The 21810-nt window shown below is 40.7% G+C and overlaps 1 long non-coding RNA gene across 1 annotated transcript in view; it reads right to left on the reverse strand.

Annotated features, from left to right (window-relative positions):
• The window catches only part of LOC117224612 (uncharacterized), a 171157-nt gene extending 156649 nt beyond the window's left edge, over positions 1-14508 (reverse strand). Inside the window, exon 1 of the long non-coding RNA XR_004491275.2 lies at positions 14211-14508. This is a non-coding gene — a long non-coding RNA (uncharacterized LOC117224612). The remainder of the gene's footprint in view (positions 1-14210) is intronic.
• Positions 14509-21810: the final 7302 nt, after the last annotated feature.

The following is a 21810-nucleotide window of genomic DNA, read 5'->3' on the forward strand; positions in this document are numbered from 1 at the left end:
TTATCGGGAGACTGAACCGGCTTCTACGGATACCTTTGGTCCGACGATGCGTCTGTTTCCGTGGAATTCTTGCAGAGGGGTCTGCTTTAAGATGTATTCTCATGGGACGAATATTTTAGAATCCGTATAGTTGGAGTTCTATAGAAAGAGTGGCGGAACGTTGTCGGGTTACGAGAGACGGATGGTCGAATAACAAAGGGGACGGCTGACTAACGTAAGCTTTCACTTGCGTACGAAATACGATACAGGAACAATACAGGAATATTAGATGGACGAATTTCTTGGGAATTATTTAGAATGGTCGGAGACGGTATTTGCAGTATCATCATTAGCATATTCTTTGTTTACTCGCATTTTATGTACGAAGTACCGCGATCATTTTTCTTTCGTCTTCAGTGTAATTTCCATTATAGAAAAGAGAGGCACACGGCAGGAATATCACAACATAATGATATTACAAATCATCGTCATCTTGAATCAATTAGCAACATGTCATTGAAATCTAAAATCTTGTGAATTAATGTGCAAATGAAAAGGTTTGGCTATATTTTAATCGGTTCAGTGCAGATTCAAATCAGAAAGTATAACAGAAGAAATATCTAATTTTTATATAATCTTTATGACTTCATATTATATTCGTGTTATATGAATGGCATTTAGATCGTCTTACTCGTACTTACGGACAGATTAAATGTTTCATTAAAGATTTGTTATCAAATGTTAACTACAGTTTCAACGACCGAACATTTGCTGGAAAACTTTCGCAATTTAATATTTTACTCTTCCGCGGACTACGACGGAGGTACAGTTATTGATCGATTGGTTATTTTCGAATACTTCAGTAGTCAAAATATGCAGCTCCTTCTCTGCTGTATTTTTAGAACGACTTCATTAACCCCTTGCCACGTTTTAACTTTAAATTATAATATAAATATCTCCTTTATATGTACGTACCTTTTCTCTTATTTATGCTTCCATGTAAGCTTTCTTGAAATAACATTGATCGTTGTTTAACATTTGAATGGATTTCGTGAGTCGGAATGTAAACATTAATTACACGAAAATCGAATGCAATTCTATTTTCGAATCTGATCTTTGGTATATAGCTACTCTGTGCTTAGACCTAATTTGAGCTTACACACGTTTGTTCTCGGCTTGAGTGAACGATCGAACCCGGCCCGATTGGATTTACCATGGAAACAGCAGCAGGATGTGTTTATTTCCGCGGACACAGTGTGCAGGAAGAAATCGGTCAGCTTTGTTCTCGAAGGAAGATCGAGGAAGGATCCGCGGGAAATTCCGATTCATTGATACTTCCCTCCGTTTGCTCATCTCGGGCAATAAAGTACACTTTCCCGACAGTGGCTTCATGAAGACGTATACGGCAATTAAGCCGCGGGAAGTATCGCGAAGTCCGAGAGAGAGAGAGAGAGAGAGAGAGAGAGAGAGAGAGAGAGAGAGAGAGAGAGCGGATAGCGAGGATCGCGCTGGCTCGTAGATCTTCCGTAGAAATCCTTGCGGCGTATCGGATACGCGGCAACCGAGGATCGTCCGCGCACATAAAACCGGGCATAACGCACGGCGAATGCTCAGATACGCAAGGTGGCCGGCTCTCCTGGATGCTGCTTACTCGATTGTATTTACGATAGCTCGCTTTACGGCAGTTCTTTTATGCCTTAACAGAGCATAAAGGAGGGGAAACGGTCCGCTCTGCCTTAATACCTAACGAGTTCCCGTGGAAATAAACGGGTGCCGGGTGGATAGAAATCAGAAGAGAAAATGCGGGAGACGACGGAGTTCCTTTTTTTTCCTTTCTACTCGGCCCTGCAATAATATTTAGAGCTTATTGCTCGAGTGACGGGAGGTGCGCTGCGGCCACGGGATTACTTCATGAGTTTCCTTCGGGTTCCCTCCAGCCGTTGTGCCCGGCGAACCCAGGTTCCTTGATATTATACTGACCTATGTGGATTTTATGTCCATGCGTGCTGTGCGGTGGTCACTGTGTCACTTATCGATTACTGCAGCTACACTCGTGAGCAGAATCGCTGCCGTTTCCTCTCGATCGTTTACGGTACGAACTGAAACACTTCGCTCTTCTTCCACTTTACTGTGTCGCCACGTGTGTACGAACTCCTATTCTCCTCATTCAGTCCCGAACTTTTTTCCTCTAACAGGATCTGTATTCGATTAAAGACCTAAATCTAATTATTAGACTGCGGATCCTTTTGCAAAATAACATTTTAGCGCATCGAGTGCATGAAACAAGAACTACTCAAACATTTATTCCTGTTTTCAATAATTTCATTTTTATAATAGTTATAAATTATATGGTCGGATTGTTAAATTATTCTAATATTCTATTCTATTCGTCTTTGTCATAAATGTATAAAATCGACTACATAAAGTCTAGTAATTACGGTGTAATAATAGGAAAATCTAATGCAACCGATTCGAGTCACAACCATAAACTAGAATACGTGGAAATGAAAATCCTTTTAAACTATTTAAACTGTTTGATAAACAGTCGATGTTCACTCCACGAAGACGTATATCGAAATTGTTATGCCCAAAATTTTATATATTCCAAATTTTGTGTGTGACAGTTGATGTTCATTCTATGCAAACGTATTACCAAATTTTTATAAAACAGTTAACGTTGAATTTATGAAAATGCATTGCTAAATTATTGTAAAACAGTTTATGTTCATGAATTCCAGATCAACGTAAGCAAATCTTCCAACATAAAAATTTCCCTCCTAAAAAGTAACTAACGTATATTGCTTTATAACAACGAAAAGTCTATTTATATTTCTGCAATGATTTTCTATAATAGACTCTTCATAACTTCAGCAACATTATAAGAAAGCATGTGTAACACACAATTAGTGTTAACACGAGCATCATTGTCTTTAGACATCACGTGCTCGATCCTAAGCACACTCGAATTTCAAATAATTAAAAAAACAGGCTGAAATCGCAAGTAAACATCGGATGCTGTTGAAAATCGACCGAACGGATTCGATTTTTAAATATGTGCACTTGCGATCGCGCCGAGCGCAAGTTATTTTAAAATCCTGCCCGTGAGAAGACCGGTCTGCATGTCCACCGGTATCCTCTCATTAATAATTAAATTTCGCGCACCTCGCTTCGTTATTCCGATACGGCGAAATCGCATCCCCTAATTTGCAGAGCGTTCGGGATATTCTTCCGATTTAACAAAACATTGTTATCCGGTTTAACGAACGCCTGTCCATACACAGCCCGCTCGTCAAATATTTCCGGAAGATTAAAAACCACTTTTTCGGAGTTATAACCAATCTTGCTCGGAAGAACTCATTTCGCGTCCGATTAACAATTTCCGCGCGAGCGCGCGCGCGCGCTGCTCGCCGGCTATAAAATCACTGGCTACTAAAAAATACAAGGACCCATAAAGTCACTTAATCCGGCAGTCATAAAAGCTGGCCGCGTAAGTGTCGGCGAAGGGCTTAGCGGCTCTCCGCGTCTCTTTAGAACCTTCTCACCGCCGAAACAAGTGAAACATGGTTCGCCTGGCGTGGCGGGGGATGATTCCTAGCTTAATCCCGAATTTCGCGAAGTTCGGGGGAATCTTAATGCGACGGAACAGCTACTTGCACCGATCCAACCGCGACAAATCTTCGGCGGGACTTAAATAACCGATAAAGTTGGCGCGCCGTGTCCTCCTCGTAACTCACGGATAGCGAGCTGAAACTGCTTGGACGTTTCGCGATTCGTCAGGCTTGTAATTTTTTTTATCGAACGACAGAATAAAATCGTTCCACGCGAACTACCAGAAGACTGCAACCGATCAGAAATTCCATTCTCGCTCCAATAATTTCTGACGAATCGAAGATACATTCTTTGAACCCTTCGAATTTTCATCATAGACGCATAAAATCGACAGTCTGATAACAAACGAACAGATATATTCGAGCCTGCGATGTTAACACATCCAGAAAACTCTCTCCATTGTTAAAATGATGAATATTCACGCAGGAAACAGTTTCAACGCATTCTTCAAATGCTGGTTGCAAATCATACCAAACGAAAAATATTCACCGTTCTGAAGATCATAAACATTCGGCCACGAAAACATTTCAGTAAATTCTCCGACCATTATTCACCGAAAATATAGAATTTGGAATCATGTGGTAGAGTAATTTTCTTTTGATTCTTTTACTTTGTTTATTCTTGGAAAAATTTGTTAAAAATTTAATACGATAATTTTAAGTATAACATACAAATTAATACCAAAGGCACAGCCATTGGTCACCCGGTTCCACACTCGAAGTTTTCTTCCGAAAAAAAGCCCCGAAACTGATGGTCTCAGATTCGAATTGGCCAGGCGACGGTGTTTTCGTTCGCCTGAGCCTCGAATTTCCCATAGACTCGGCTCCTATTCCGTCTGGTTCGAGGCGAAGTCGGATAAAAGGGCGGCTGTCGGCATGGGGTTGGGCGGCCGAATAAAAAAAGAGAATATTACGGGAGCCAACGTGGAATCGAGCCGCGCCATAAAACCGCCGTTACTTCCATATAAGCCAAGCACGACCGGCTCCTAACGCGGATCGATGAATAGAAATCACCCACGTTCCGCGCACACGTACCGCTCGAGGACGATGTCGCGCGACACGCGTGCAGAATATGGGAACCCATAAGGCGGCGTCGCGCAACCGACCGAGACCTAAACCGGCTCCGGCGTGCTTACACGCGTAGACGTTGCCGGATCAGATGATTTATCCGGGTATCCTCGCCCGAGCGACGGTTATGAAGCCAATTTGGTTAGGGTAATATGATGCGAGTTTAGTTGGCATCGGCGGGAACGACTTCTCCCGTCATTTCCGGCCGCGAGCGCGGTGCGATGCGTTATAAGGTGTCTCGGGATCGAAACCCTCTTCCATAGTCCCTTGTTCAAAATTAATAGACTGTGCACCCATCCACGGAACCCCATAGACTATTTTATAAAAGGGTGTGGGAACATTTTCATGGACAGTGCGCAACATGAAGGTTTCGACGATGGAGCAGCTCGCTAGGTACAGTAAATTCTACCTGATTCGCGGTCAGATCGCGCACAAAAGTGGACAATTTGAGAAGAGGAGATACGATTACTCGATTATGCGATTATTGCGGCTCGTTTTTATAGTTGTTGACAGTCGGGAAGGAAAAAAGGAGCCGCAAGGGGCGAATAATCGTATTTGTTGCGAATTTTGTGCGCAATCTGAGCGCGAATTAGGGAGAAGTTATTGTGCGGTGCTAGATTTAAATAAATGAAACTAGATTTAGATAAATAATACTTATTGATTTGTACGAAAAGTATTGAACGAGGGGACCGCATAAACCTGAATCAAAACTCACGTAAACTATTTTATAAGAGGGAATGTGAACATTTTTATCGATATGGAAACAAGGGAACGTTCGGATAATGGAACAGGATTTAAGGTACAGTGCTAGATTAGACGCTTATCGGCTCGTACTAAAAATCTTGTATGCAGGCATCGGCTAACCTAACCCAGGTCTAATCAAAAAATCACATGGACTATTTTATAAAAGGTCAACTGAATATTCTTGTGAATATGCAGCCATGAAGGTTCGAATAATGGAACGGCCCTTTATGCAGAGCGTTAGACTAAATTCTCATCCATATGTACATCCATGGCTACACAGATTTAATTTAAAGCCGATCCAAAACTCGCATAGATTGTATTATAAAAACGTGAGCGAAAATTGTCTTTCGAACGAATCGAGAGGACAATGGTGTTCGGATAATAGAACAGCTCCTTGATTATGGTTCTGGCTTAAATTTACACTCATTTATGCAACACGTCCTGCTATATGTAAAAAGTATAAATAACGCAGATTCGCGTAATCGAGATTCCATCGCAACATCAATTTTATTTAATAAAGAAACAGGTTCGTCGGTAATGAACTTTTTTCCCAGTCACTCTCATTTCGATCGCTCCGACTATGCAACAAATGATAATTACCGCATAAAAAGTTCTCCGTGCACATTCTGCGATCCTTGCGCAACAGTCGCATAAAGCTTGCAATCGCAATATCCGACGCGTTTGTTTATAAAAAGAATCGAGAAAAAATTGCACCGCAATCGGTGCGTAAAGCCAGAAACACCGGTCGCCTCTTCAAAGGAATTTTCCCACCGCCAGCACTAAAAATCCGAAGAGGTATTTAGGAAAAAAATAAAACAGAGAACTTCCCTTGCAATTCTGTTTCGAGATCAACGACGCGGCTCGCTGTCAGCTCGACCCGATTAATACCGCCAACCCTGAATTGTACAATTCTGCCGGTTCACCTGATGGCAAAGGGAGCCTCGGGCGAATTGTTTCATCACCGAAGTACATTTTACAAAAATTTCCGCCTCTCTTTTCCACCTCGGCGGAGGTCCGGCCGCTGAAAAACATCCGAACAAATTCCACCGCGGGTCCCCCGACGCCGTGGTTCGCCATAGAAATCGACCACCCCCCCGGCCGCGCGCCGAAATTCGCACTTCATCGTTTCGGAATGTGCCGACAGGAAACCCAGAGATTACTGGCGAGCGTTAAACAAAGTAGTGGCGTCTGGACGTCCACCATCGAAACTGGAAAGCCCCTTGTTCCCCCCGTCGACCCGCTATCAAACGCTCTAGAGAGAGTTTGACGGCCGTCGAACGATGCGGGGGTGGGATTCCGCTCGGCGGTAGTGTCGAGGAAACTTTCTGCCAAACGACGAATAAAATCTCGCCGGTAATATGGGGCAAGAGGCGCCCAAAAACGGTTGGAAGTCCCGTTTTATAAGTGAACTCAAAATTGAAAAGAAACTCTACAGATAGTTAACCTTAACTTCCTGTTGTCAATTTCACGCTATTTTCAAGTATCAGAGTGTATTATTCCGTTGTTTTCAGGAAAATTCATGCGAGACTTCGTGACTTTTAGGTTTTTAACGCGAAGTGTGTGTATATCCAGAGTTCGGCAAGATTTTATTCGTATGACGCATAAAATATACAGACTTGTCAATAAAATTTTATTCGACGCTGTCGAATAAGTATTCGATCGAATGTAAACTTTGATCCCGATCGAATTTTATTCGAATAAGAATTCATTCGAAATAAGATTTCATTCGAATAAGAATTCATTCGAAATAAGATTTCATTCGAATAAGAATTCATTCGAAATAAGATTTCATTCGAATAAGAATTCATTCGTGCAGGAAATCATACGGAAAATAATCGACTGCTCTAATTATGATCGATGAATAAAAAAATGATAGAGTATTTATTTGTACTATATTATTTTTTCGAGTTATTCGAATAAAAAGTTCATCGAATTATTCGAATAAACGTACAGAATAATTTATAACGAATAACGTCTTAACGCAAATGTAGTGTACGCTGCGATAGGTGCAAAAAAAGTTATTCGTCCGGCAGATATGAAAAGAACATTGCGTAAAACGCAATGTGCTTGCATTTGCGTGAACTTACTACATTTTTGAGATACCCTACACCTAGACAAATTTGACGAATCTATCGGTGCAATGTTATGCCATCGCGTCAAGCATGATTCGGAAAGACAGCGAGCTGTTTTCTCGAATCAAATTTGCATGAGGGTTTGCTCGTTGTTTTCCCGGGCTAGGTCAGGATTACGTCTGGCTTAGGTCAGGGAGGAATAAATTTGAATGGTAATCGCGGGGACACGAGGCAAAGTCACTGGTTAATGAGATTTGTTTACCGTGACTGCAAAAAATATATTTCTCATCCTAGAAACAGCCATTATGCTGAATCAAAATTATCTGAAGTTGTCGCATCACGATTTGTTTTTCATCGAGATAATATTAGTAACTCGGGAGTTAAATAAATAGAGTGTTCTGCAACTTGTTCTGTTTATATTTCTATGATTTTAACCCTTCATTTCGTTTGACACTGTAAAATCTGAGATTAATTGAGATTATTAAAGTTATAATCTGAGACGAATCGCATTAACATATTTACTGATAAGGTTTGTTAGGTTCTATATAATCTACCTAGCATGATCAATCATTATGCGTATACAGTTTCAAGATCTATACGTTGTGCGATGATTTACGGAATAAAATAGTGTGCGATTCTTTAAATATTTTATAATTGCTGAACACGAAATATCGTCTCTGATTACTTTAATTACAAGCATAATATCGGCAATTTGTCCTCTATCACGCAATGTTTGTAGATTTGTATTTTTAAGCGAGTACGATAGACATAATAGACAACCATGAAAATGCAAAAATCACAGACAGGCAACAATGTGTAAGAAGCACTTAGGCAGATGCGTCGATGAATTTAATCGAGCCGACTTTAATCGACAAACGCATCGGTCGCTGGCACGCAGGTCGGGCGCAAGATTACTCGAAAAATTGATTCGCGACTGTATTCAAACAAATTTTCATCCGAATAACAGCGTGCTCTGGCTGTCGAGCACCGTTGAATGCCCAAGCACAAAGGGTGGGTGGTTTCGGGGGCGGTCGCGCCGGTCGACAGGGTTCAAGGGGATGGTTGCACCTCAACCCTCGATGTCGACTAGCTCCGGTAGTAGCGATGGGCATTGGTCTCCGTTACATCGCGTTACAAAGAGCGCAGCCCACCGGCAGAATCCTGTCAACGGTAACGAGGATTTCGTGGTGCGTTAAAATTCTGCCGCGGAAAACAATATTGACCGAGTTGCTTTTTTCTGTTCCGCGCTATACGCCCGGCGTATCGTTCTTTCCTCGTCTACCATGTTGCGGAACCATTCCCCCCTCGCCGCCTTTGCCACCCGTGATTCCCATGGTAATTCGTTTTGTTTATTCTCATTATATTTTATTTGCACTTGTTCGCGCCAGCATCGCTGAAAAATGTTCTCGCCACCCGATTCCGCAACCATGGCTGGCTAGAGGGTGGCGGTTTAATGGTCGGATTAAAGAGCAGATATCGTTACGCTCCAGGCTGTTTATTATCTAGAAACAATTAATAATCTGCTGCAAATAGCTCCTCAGATCATTAGTTCGTTAGTTGTGCAACGGAAGTATCTAATTTTTATGTAAAGCAAATAAAGTGCACGAAAAATAGGGATCATTAAATTGCAACGAAGATTATTTTTGCGCTTTGCAATAAATATGTGATTGATAAGCGTCTGCTCCGCAACTAGGTCCCTAGATTATTAATATGTCAGAAGCGCATCTGAAGAATTCTTCGCGCATCTGATGAATTAATAATCTGGGAAACTAGTTGCAGAGCAGACGCTTATCAATCATATATTTATTGCAAAGCGCAAAAATATCTTTGCAATTTAATGATCCCTATTTTTTGTGCACTTTATTCGCTTTACATAAAAATTAAATGCTTCCAATGCACGACTGACGATATCTACAATATTAGTTTGATTAGATCATTAGTTTGATAAAGAGAAAGATTTTATGAAAAAAAATTAATAATCTTCTGCTGCGAAGAGTTCAATTTTTCATGGATTTCATTTATTGTATTCGAACGTGCACATGATGCAATAATTGACAGCATGTGCATGTAAAACAATGATTCATAGTGGAGGTGGTTATTATTGTTATTTAATGGTTCAGACAAAAAGCTAATGCTTCGGTACAGAAACGAAAGCATGAATTATTTTAGATTACTCAAAATGTTTCTCTTCGTGTTATATAATTTTTTGCAAGCTCTCAATTGATTATGCAATAGGGAAAAGAAACATTTTACGTAACCATTTTGCAGTTGACGGAATACATTTATCTCTTAACAGAAAAATTGCTGTCTTGGAGGAGAAACGTGTCTCACCTAAAATGTTTTTGTTAGATGTTTATTAAGTATTTCTAATTCGTATACTTGCGATAACAAGCGTTTATTTCGTGATAGAGTGTTAAAAATAATGTACGCAATATTATAATATAATATAAAGACGAAAACGAGAGAGAGTGAAGAGGGTACGTAAATTAATGTTTTATCAAAAGATCAAGTAACATATGTCGTATTTGAAGGAGACAAAGGTTGACACATTGACTGCCAAGACTATTTCGAAGAAATCTCGACTAGACTTCAACATTTTTTTTCATTAAGTAAATAAATAATAACAAGAGAAAAATAATAATAAGTAAAATATAATAATAAGTAAAATATAATAATAAATCAAAAATAATAATGTGTAAAACATAGTAAATAAATCCTTTGACTAGAATATTATATTTAAATTATCATTTCAAATATTATTAATCTATATTTAATATAAATCCTTTAAACTAACCCTTTAAACTTGAACATAAGGAAATCATGATTATGACTATCAAATGCCAACGGATAATCGATACGGAAGGCGAATAATCGTGAAACTCGGTGCTGAATACTCCAGATCTGCACACACTGGTACACTTGATACGATGATGACCGAGCAGTATCCTAAACGAGACCGAACCAAAAAAAAATGTATAGATATCACATAATTGAAACGTTCTCAAAAAATCGTGATACCCTAACAATAAATGATCGTTTCGTGAAAAAGTGGCCAGTAAACCAATCCTAAGATATCCAGATGAATTCCGCCGGCCGAGCGAACAGATTTCGTCCGGATTAAACGGCTGACCGTGTTCAGGATCGCGGTGAGCGTGTTCTCGGACGCGACAACCGCCGATCCCGAGAAACGCTGGCCGATCTGAATGAAAAATCAGCCACATATCCGATCGAATAATCGAAATGTTTCGGGATACCGGGTGGAATGCCGTGTCCGTGTGCCACGAGACGGGGAACGGCGCGGCGTGGCGGGTTGATCAAATTGAAATGCGATTACAGTTCATTAGCCGAAATGTTCGGTCTATCGAGAGATCCAATTACCAGGCAACGGACCGGCTTGGAAGAGGAGAAGGAGCTTCGAATGCGGCGGAAGACAGAGAGAGATAGGATCTCGGCTGTTCCTCTCGGCTTGGCGGCCGGAGGAGAAGAAGACCGGGGGAAAAAAAAACCGGGAAAAAACCGGGACGAGACTCGGTTGGAGATTGGCTTGGCAGGAGACAGGAAGCGCATACGTCGCCGGTGACCCAAGTAATTCAACGATGCGGTAGTATAGCCCGACGAAAACGGCAGAGCACGCTCGTAAAATAGACTCTGACAAGCCTCCGAGCCGGACCCTGTTGATGTCACAGGACGCATAATGTGTCATAGCCGCGGCACGCCTAGGGATACTCATCTCCCTTCGTTCCGCGGAACTATGGGACCGGTTGGATACATTGAAATCACCGGCACGGCCCTACCGCCGATACCATTTTGACAAGAATTCACCGATACCTGGTTTTATTGACAGCAGAATTAATCGACAACAATATTGATCGACGCTGTTTTTTAAAGCGCACGGTTTGTCGCCAAATTCCCGCGGAACCTGTTCCACGAAATATGAGGCGGAACTGTGCGATAATTATCAAACACGTGCATGCGATTTTATAAATCTTTCCCGGCTAAATGCGCGCGCCCGTCACTCGACTTCTTTTCAATATTTTCTGTTTGCTTGCCTGCATTTTTAGATAAAATTCCGCTGGCATATTTTGCTAGGAAAACAGAGAGCGTGGTTTTGTTCCGTTGTTTATATATTTGGGATTAAGTGTATTGCAAGTGCATATACTCGAATTTCTATGCGGCGGGTTCGAACCCTTTGTAAATACTTTGTCAGAAAAAGAGAGCATTTTCGAATATGCTCGAATCTGTATGAGATAAGTTCCAACCTACTATAAGTATTTTGATGGAAAAAAAGAAAGAGATTAGAGCCAAGTATTCTGAATAAAATATTATCTCTAAATAGCTGTAAATTCGATGAATAAAATTCAATATATGAGAGAGAGAGAGAGAGAGAGAGAGAGAGAGAGAGAGAGAGATCACTGTGTAGAATATGTTACTTAACACAAGATTTACGGAACCCGTTAAAATGAAAGGTGACTAATTTTTTAATTTATGATTATTCATATCGTAAAGATACATTTATGAGTTATTTATTCAATTGATATGTTACTTACGGCAAATGTTACAATAACACTTGTTAAAAATCAGAATAAATGTCTTATTGTTACTTTTGTAAAGTAATCTAAAACAGCTGTTTTTTGTGCTCCGTAAATTTAGTGTTAAAATTGTTACAGAATTCTGATTTTCAAGATTCTCCAAGATATTTCGAAGCACTTTTTCGAAAGCTCGAAGTACTCATTCCAGATTTCGATATCTATTCGTACAGAATAAAGACATTTTAATTACATTAATTGAAACATGAGTTCGATTGCTTCTGAATAGTATTCGAAACCTGTGGAACGAATCATGGTTATTGAAAACTCGGCTTCGTAAGTACATATTGAACTTGATAATTTCATTCGCGTACAGTATCGATAATCGACGAGTTTTCAAACATTTTATTTATTTCGATTATTCGAAAATTAGACGAGTGTTCAACGATCGTAGAACATTTACCTTCCGCAAGTGGCGCCATCATCAAGGTGAAGAGTAATTGATACGAATCGCGGATTGAAATACGCGTAATAGGCAGATTAAAGCGGATTACGCAGAATAGAGTATGGTATAGATAACCGAATGGGGTTTCGATTTTGACAACGCTTAACTACACAAGTTAGACACGATATGTTCCAGTAATTAGAGGATGCTATTTAATCATTTCGAAAACAGAGTTACGAGCAGAGGGAAGAGTGTAGTATATATACAGTGCAAAATTCGAACGTCGACGAAACTGTGAACGAAACCGTAAACGAAAAGGTCAACGATACACAGTGAAAAAAATTTGGAAAAAAATTATGGAAATGGTGGCATGGCGTTTCAATGGCATGTTTCCTGACACGATCTACCATATTTTCTATTTTACAATTATTTTAAAAATTACTTAAATTTTGATAATCATATTCCTCTTCTATCAAAATCAGCATGCTCTTAATGGTTTAAAAACTGAAAATGTGGTTTCAAAGCATTATAATAATAGGAGAAGTAATTAGATAAGAAATGAATTTCGTTATATAGCTTTCTAATTTGAGTATTGGCCCGTGAATTATTTGGAATCTCTTAGAATGAATTCTTTCTTGTGTACATAACGTTAAAACTATTTTTTTTTATAACGTTAATTATTAAGTTAAGGTTATATTATTATACAATATAATTATAAATAATATATAAATATATTATAATTACATAATCTAATATATAAATATATTATAATTATATAATATAATTAATTATAATATATTATATAATATTATTAAGTTTAATTATTAAGTTAATTATTTACCAAGTAAATCACATTATGGATATTATTATCTTTACTTTTCGCTTATAATATGTTGCCTAAAACTTACGAAAAGTTACTTTAGATAAATATATTATATTATATTTTTGCCTTATATATTTGTTATATTGCAATTCTTGCTTAAGCGACTGTCAATGCACCATTCTCTCTTAACAAGTAACAAATCGATGCAACACTCGGGACATCTATAACGGAAATGAGCTGGAGTCCCATATTAGGAGAGGTGCAACTTTAGCCTACAGTTCCGAGCATGGCACTCGACACGCGGAATTTGTGTGCCACGAAGAGTTCATCTAGGGGCGTGTTTCCCATTCTCTCTCTCTCTCTCTCTCTCTCTCTCTCTCTCTCTCTCTCTCTTCCCCTTAACGATATCAATTTTCCGGGCCGATTGATGCGCGCCGTGTGCTCGCAAATATACTGTCATTTTGTTTGAATTATCGACGCTTAAATAATGCACCGAGTACCATTAACCGGAGCGAGTTACAGAGGAACGGCTGCTCGTTTGACCACAATTTCGAAATCAAACACGCGTTTAATCCGCCGCGCCGGCCGGCGACTCTGTTTTCAGGCCGCGGCGAGGCGTTTCGCGCGGAAAATCGGCGAAGCGGACGGTATTTTTGAACGCGGCCATGTTTAGTAATAGCGCAATAGACAATATTAAATTTCCCGGCCGACCAACGAGCCGGTTTTTGCCCCTTTGCTTGTTCATCTTCGTCGACCACGACAAAGCCGATCCACGATTTTCACAGAATAATTATCATCTCTGCGCACTTGCGCGCAAATAGAAAATGTCTTTTCTGAAAATTCTTTGCATTTCTACATTTTTTGAAGATTTCACTACACAACGTCACCGGTCTAATGCTTTTACTCTTCTATTCTTCGCAATAGCGAAGAATATAAACTACTTACCACTTCGTAGTAAAAAATGTCCCAGCGCGAAATCATTCTTTTCTCACTTGATTTCCTGGCACGATTTAATTTCAGAGTCGATCGAGCGGAAAGAATCGTTTGTCTTGGCTTCGCGAATTGGATTTGTTGACTGGTTCGAGCGTTCCGGATTGGTGGCGTGATTTTTCTGCGGGTCCGGGATCCGAGGTGCGAGATTCAGGGGCGCATTAATCAAGATTCGAAATCCCCGCTCTCGCGTGGCACGGCTGCAGGTGCACGCGGCCATAACGCCGCTCGAAACTTCACCGGCAACTATTCGTTCGACGAGGGGCGGCCGCGACAGAAGCGTTTAAACTTACGTCGGAATCCTTCGTGTTGCCTCGTGGGCCAACTCTGTCGCGCATAAATCAGCCAACTTTACATAACGTTGAACGCCGACGACGCTGTCGTCGCCGTCTCGTAAAGTCATTCCGCGTAAGCTGCGCCCCGACGTGCCCCAGCTACTTCGCGATTTTCAAGTTTCGTCCTAATAAGTCTGCCTTCTGGCTCCACTCGCGGCGCGCTTCATTGTTTCGTACCCTAACTGCGGTGTTCCACATGTGGAGATGCCTCTCGATACTTGCTCGATGGACTTCTCCGATAGTGCATCGGCGTCTCCTCGTGCACGAACGCTTTGCAATCTCCAGCTTTTCCACTAATTACCGAGGATCTTTGAGCAAGATGCGGTAGTTAGTGAAATTCGCAACAGCTTTTAGGCTTTTCCGAAAAAAATGAGTATTTTTAACGGGTAGTCTGCGGATCTTTGTGCGAAATAAGAATTTGTTGCGTTCTCATTAGGGGACAAATGAACCAAGCACGATTTTCTTTCTTTATTTAATAATTACAAGTTGAAATTAGTACACCAACACATCCTGGATTCTTTTAAATCTTTTAAATAACAATGCTTCAAAATTTTGCAGTATTATCATCTTTATTAACATTTACACAAATTTATTGTCACGATCATTTAGAGTCAAGTTAATTTGTAGTAACTTTAGGATTTATTTCGCGTGTCTTTTTAACATTTTCGCGCGTATAGATTACATTTTAAAGCATAAGTCAGAATTTTCGACAATGTCACTGTAAATTTCTATTCTATTCAGGGAGAAGTTGATACAAACCGGAGTAAGATCTGTAAAAAAAGGACAGTAGCGCATCGAAAGACTGCATCGAAGAGTGACCGCGAAGCTGCAGAAATTTTTAATAAAATTGTGCCAGCGTCCGGGCAAAACGATGATGGCTCAATTTCAGATTAAACGAACTGTTAATTAGGCGAATGCGCGCGTTATTCGAAAAATTGTCGCACGATCGAGCGTTCCGCCGTGAGCTAAATCTGTTTATTTTTCCGATTTTGTCGCGACTGTGTTAGCTTTCCTAATCGAATCCCGATTCTTTTCGGGGTTTTCGCGCGGGTCAAACATTTTCCCATAAATTGGAGGCTATTTGCGCGCGTCGAGGAACATTTATTTGCCGCGGCAAACATCAATGGAACGGCCGCCCCGAAGAATCTGCGCTCGCAGCTGCACCGACCGAAAATTGATCCGCGCATTAAACTACGGATTAATGTCAATTCGCCGGTGGTAATTGGTTGACACTGAATCGAGGCTCGGCTTAAAATTTGAAACGGCGCTACGATGATGCCGCGGCAGGTCCGCCGTGTATCATGCGGCCCGCGCCGGATTACAGTCGCAATGGCATAGCGGAACGGCAGGTATCAAATATTTCTTTTTATTTGTCGACAGTCATCGGTGTATTCTCTTATTTACTACCGTAACGACGTCAGATATTTCGTTATTTACAACCGACCTAATTTCCCAGTTAACACCGTATACGCCCGATCGCAGCCGTTAAATCTCAATCAAGCAGCCGAAAAATAACGGCCCTTATTTCACCGTTGCGCAAAGATTACCGCTGCCCACCATGTCAAACAACTATTCGCCGTGACTTCCGAGCCGCCGATTGTTTCAGAAATCCGCCGACGAATTCATCTTCCCCCGGCAAATTGAAATTTCGGATTTATTTCCCAAGGGGACTGTGTCGCGGAATCGCTGAAAAATGGAGCGCCTTCTGGAATCGTTCTCCAGGAAATGAACGAGGAAATAATTACTCTGTGCAGATTGCTATCGTCAAAATAGAAACTTTTGTCAAGCATATCGTCGTAGCATAGTGGCAGTATGCAGCGATTTTGAACACTTGAACTCTCATCCGCTCCTCGTGTCAATTTGACAGTTTTTACGGATACCGAGGAAATAATCTGTTCGTTGTAATCGGTTCTATGGATCGCTTTATCAGTTAAAACCTGTTAAAAAGCCTGTTGAAAACGTTAAAACCTGTCTCACATCTTAGCTTTTCATTCTTAACCAATTAGCAATTTTCAACGAATGTATGTAACAACTTTGTTAAGAAGGATATGTACTTTGACATTCTTCATTAAATGATATATTTTACAAAAGTGTTGTATTTAAATAAAATATGAGGAACATCCAACTTGTACAATATAATTAACTGGTTAAAGATGGGTTTTACGAAACTAATTACGTAATGTTTCATCTTATTCATTTTTTACCATTGTGTCAATTTGATATCAAGACAAATGTTAAATATTTACTCCGTACATCAAAATCGTTTAATTAATGGTATTTAGGAAGAATTGAATTCGCTACGATCTTTTTATGATAATAATAGAATGTAAATAGAAGTAGTACGATCTGAATGGCATTGATACAATACGAATATAACATAAAGAGTCAAAGAAATAGTATAAAAAGCAGATATTTCTTCTATTGTAACATTTCATTTTAGTCGATGCTGATAATTTTCGTATACCATTACAGTCATAGTAATGGGATATGTACATTAACATTAATTATTTTTACACTCGCGTTTAGGACTGAATAGACGTTAAATTGCGATCGAATTGAATTCCGAAAATACAAATGTCCCTGAACAATGCACGATTAGAGATAATAATAGCGACTGAATGAAAAATCTGCTAATGTGCAAGAATATTCGAGATTAATATGCGGCGTATCATGATCTACTATCTACCATGTACGAGCAGTTTTCGAACGCGAGGAGAAACGTACGGCGGATACGATGACTAATGTTGCGCATCATGTTCTGTGACACGTTGATAATAGAGACGCGTGAAAATGATTAGCGACTAGAGCATGAAATACGAACATTTTTCAAACTGACGTGTCGCCTATACTTTGCGTATATTAGTTTAATGATCGCTTTGCTTCCACGTGTCGGCGCAGTCACGATTTTATTCGAAATAACAAACGACCTACAGAAAGAGCGCGCACACGCCTGTGTGCCACAGCAATTATTTAGACGCGTGTTTATTCGTTCAGAGCGGAACAGCGCGTTCCATTTTATCCGCGGAAATAATAGATAGCGCGAATCTTTTATTTTCTATGCAGAAGATCTCGCGTCTAGATCGTATGCGCGCGTGCGCGCGTGTGTGTGTATCTGTTCTCATCTCCGTTCCGCCGGCGAGGCCGAAATTAATAGAAAATGTTCGACGGACGCAGTGCAAATTTAATTTCAATCTCGAAATTTTCCTGCCGGGTTTACATTTTCGTTTAACGTCTATGCGCCCTCTTCCACGGCGCGGCAGTGCAAACATTTCGAAACAAACCCCGCGTAACAAGCTGCACAGTGCATTACCGTGTTTGAAAAATACTAGCAAGTTTGTTCGGCGAAATTTCAACTTTCGCCGCGGTAAAAAGGAGAGCCATTAACCCGCGCGTGACGGATGCCGGATCGTTTTGATCCTGCTTCAGTTTCATCATGTCTGCGCTTCTCTCGTTGCTCGTCTAAATACAAGCTTTCCGTATGGAAGTTTCTATCGAATGGAGAAATTACACCGTGTTTAAAATACGCGGTGAGCCGTGCAACTGTTTCACCTTAATTTTTCTTGCAAACTGTACGCATGGAAAATATTTCGTACCGAAGTTGTTCGGTATAAAGAGGAGCGTACACGGCAACAATTAATTTTGTTAGATTTTTCTCTTTCGCCGTGGCAAAAATTCGTACGTCAAATGTAAATTGTATGCACGATAAATTAATTGTACGACTCGACAAAAATTGGTGCACCGAATTTTAAACAAAAGAGAAGAATATTATATTTATTATATTATTATTATTATTATTATTATATTTAAGAATATTGATGTATTGATTTATTCTCATTGAAATTATTAAAAGAAGAAAGACATATTCGTTTACTTTCTGTGTCTCACTATCGATACAGAACACTTTTATTTTACATAAAGATCCTGATCGCAGCATTTTCCCCATCAAACCAAAAAATATTTAATTTTCCACATTATCAAAAACAAGTGAAATATTCAAAGTGATATTTTGTTCACTCTCTATATATTGCATTATAAAATTGATTGATAAAATCGGGTCGCAACTTACAATAGATCAGCACTGCTGCACCTTCCGCACACGTGCTTCGTCCAAAACATAAATTGTTACACTTCCTGGAACATTTCCTGGGTACATCAACGGAGTCTCCCAGCTCCCCCGGACTCGTAGCGAGCTTTTTCCTCTCGTTCCAGGAGGATCCGGCAGAGGCGAGTGGAATTACCGGGGTCGCGTTATAATAGCTTGCGATGGGTAATCGACCTATCAAAATTCAAGGAAGCACATGGTTCGCGCGCGCGCGCTGTCCCGCTTCCGGCCCGGGAATTTCGTGGAGGAAGTCCTCGGGTCGCGAGAACGGTCGCGAGAATGGATTCGAGCGTCCCCGCCGAGGCCCGGGGAATTATGCTACGCCGGAAATGAATATTTTACCATTAACTTTGCGCGATTGCATTGTAGTAATTGCGAACGCTTCCGACCAGCGGGTGCCAAACCGCAGGGCGCTACAATCAATTACGACGGGCGTCATGCCGCAGTCCATATATTATGCGGCACATCGAATGCCCCTCAAATGATACCTACGTGTTTGCACGGGGGACCGTGCTTTGCCGCTGCGTTTCGTCCTGCGCGCGTATCTGAGGTTTCAGAGCGCGGACACGCGTAGGTGTGCGCGGCTGCAGCGGGACTCGCGCGCGCAAAGGCTCGCCGATGCATCCGGAAATGCGCCACGTGCGCCCACACGACGGGACTCGACGGTGCGTGCGCCCCCCGACAAATTGGCTGCGTTAAATTTAATGTCATTCATTCCGAGCGACGATCACACACCGCGCTACCTACACTCGCCGAATGTTTCCCCACTGCGGGAGATGCTACACCATCGAACATGCGACCCCTTGACTCCTAATGACGCGGCGGCGGCGGCGACTGTCATCTGGCAACACCTTGCGGCCTCGTCGATTTACGCTGCTGGACGAAATTATAAGGCGTCCAGGAAATTATTAGTACATAGAAATTAAATAGAATACTTACGTTGAGATACAGTTCATGTCAAGCAATATAGTTTAGACCCAAGTAACATTTTCATAAATTTTTCAGAAAGCATAAACAACAAATGTTTAACTTGTACAATTCTTTCGAATGAAACAATTTTTTAAGTCAAATAGTTTATTCGAATAATTCATTATTCGTCATTGATTATTCTAGTTATTTATTCGAATGATTTTTTATTCGAATAATTCTTTATTCGAATAATCCTTTATTCGAATAATTCGAAAAATTAATATGGAAGAAATAAATCGATGAACTATGAAAAAACGCTTCATATTCTATCATTTTTATTCAGATCAATTATTTCCCGAAAGGATTACTGTGCGAATAAATTCTCTATTCGAATGAATCATTATTCTGTAGAAAATTACTATAATCTTCTATCATATATAAATTTGCACGAACATACAAGAATTGAATGATAGGATCCAGTAGCTCATAAAAGTCTTCCTCACGCGATAACTCTACGGTATCTGCTTACAGTGTAACGGCTAGTGGCTGGTTTATGATGTGTTTCCTATAATTTATGGCGCCCTCAGGCGCATTCTCATCAGAATCCACGGTAAATTATCCAGGGGGTAATAATCTTCAGTTCGGCGCACAAAATCCGTTACATTCATGTGATTCGATACAAACGAGCGAAACATCGAGAATTGCAGAAAGCTCGCTCGCCCCGCTTAATAAATTAATCAACGAGTAGAAAAATGCGTAGCTGACATCGGTTTCTCGAAGAAACGGGACGCGATCGCCGGGAGCCACGGAACTACCGAATATCTCGATCAAGTTTTTCGCGGTGAGACCCGATCTCCTTCGACCTCAAAAACGTGACTTCCTCCTTCAGCCATTAAACAAACCTTTTGTCTCGATTTTCACGGTGAAACGCTATTCCGGTTTTTAGAGGAACGCGCTCACCTAGCGTCGGTGGCCATCGTCGCTGAGTAAGCAGGGCCTTTCTCGCCCCTTCCGGTCGGATACTCGTCTTCCGCCGACGGTAGAAGGAAAAAAAAATCATATCTTTGTGATTTACTGCTCGACCGACTTTCGTCGCGCGTGGATGTTGAAATTGCCCGGGTAAAAACCCGACTCGCGCTCCTTCTGCCAAGACCTAATACCTTTTTCATCCGGCGACGATGCACACGGAATTCAATGTTAGCCGTTCGAGCTAAGAAAACGTACAGATAGGGTTCGAATTCGAAGTCAGGGTTGATTTAGTGAGTTTGCTGTGGTCCCTAGCAGACAATACCGTGAACAACCTGAACCAAAACATGTGGTCCAAACATTATTCGGGACGACCGCTGGCCCAATCTCCGGCCTAACGGATAATAACACTCCAGAGCTGCCAACTTGAACAATTTTCGTTGCTCCATTTAAATAATTAAAATTTTATCTACATTGAGGTTATCTACACAAAATTGTTAACATACAATTATTGAAAACTCTGGTGATAAGATGGATAATTGAGATTGCATATTTTAAGCACTCGTGACAAAAATGAGTAGCGAAACTATCAAAGTACTTGTATCATTCTCAACTCATTAAAAAAATGATTAAGAGAGTACGAAGCTTGTGCATCTCGAAGTGAATGCAAACATTTTTTATCTTGTTAAAAGCTCTTCGAAGTTATTGTACCTGCGACGTTGCATACACTTCAAATTTTATCAATACATTCGTGTATTCATTTCGAAACTATTTGATTGTATAAATGAAGGAATTTTCTGTGAAATCGCTGTGTAGAATGCACGTCCAGCAACACCGAAATTGAATATCTCAGTAACAATTTTTGTCAGATACGAACTAGCTAAAATAATCGGTTGAAAATCCTGGAATTTGTTCTGGCTGAAATAAAATGGTTTCCACGTTTTCGGAAACGATAATCGCGTAGTGGAAGCTACCGTTTCAGCTTCTGGACCCCGAGGATCAGAAGCCAGGGTAGGTCGCGTCACTGGGCGAGATAATTCCCGTATAATTTTCCCATTAATACGTATTTGCGAAGGGTCCACTTAAAGCTAAAATAACCAAGAAAAAGTGAAGGTTGCTAATCCTGCCGTCGTTGGACAGTTATAAAGATAAATTCCGGTCCTCAGGAACGACATTAATAACGCTTTAAACGCGCCAGAAATCGAGTGCCCCGCGCCAGTCTCGTAAAACTGCTCGTCTGACC

The sequence above is a fragment of the Megalopta genalis genome, chromosome 4 (assembly GCF_051020955.1).
Source record: "Megalopta genalis isolate 19385.01 chromosome 4, iyMegGena1_principal, whole genome shotgun sequence".
NCBI classification, from domain to species: Eukaryota; Metazoa; Arthropoda; class Insecta; order Hymenoptera; family Halictidae; genus Megalopta; species Megalopta genalis.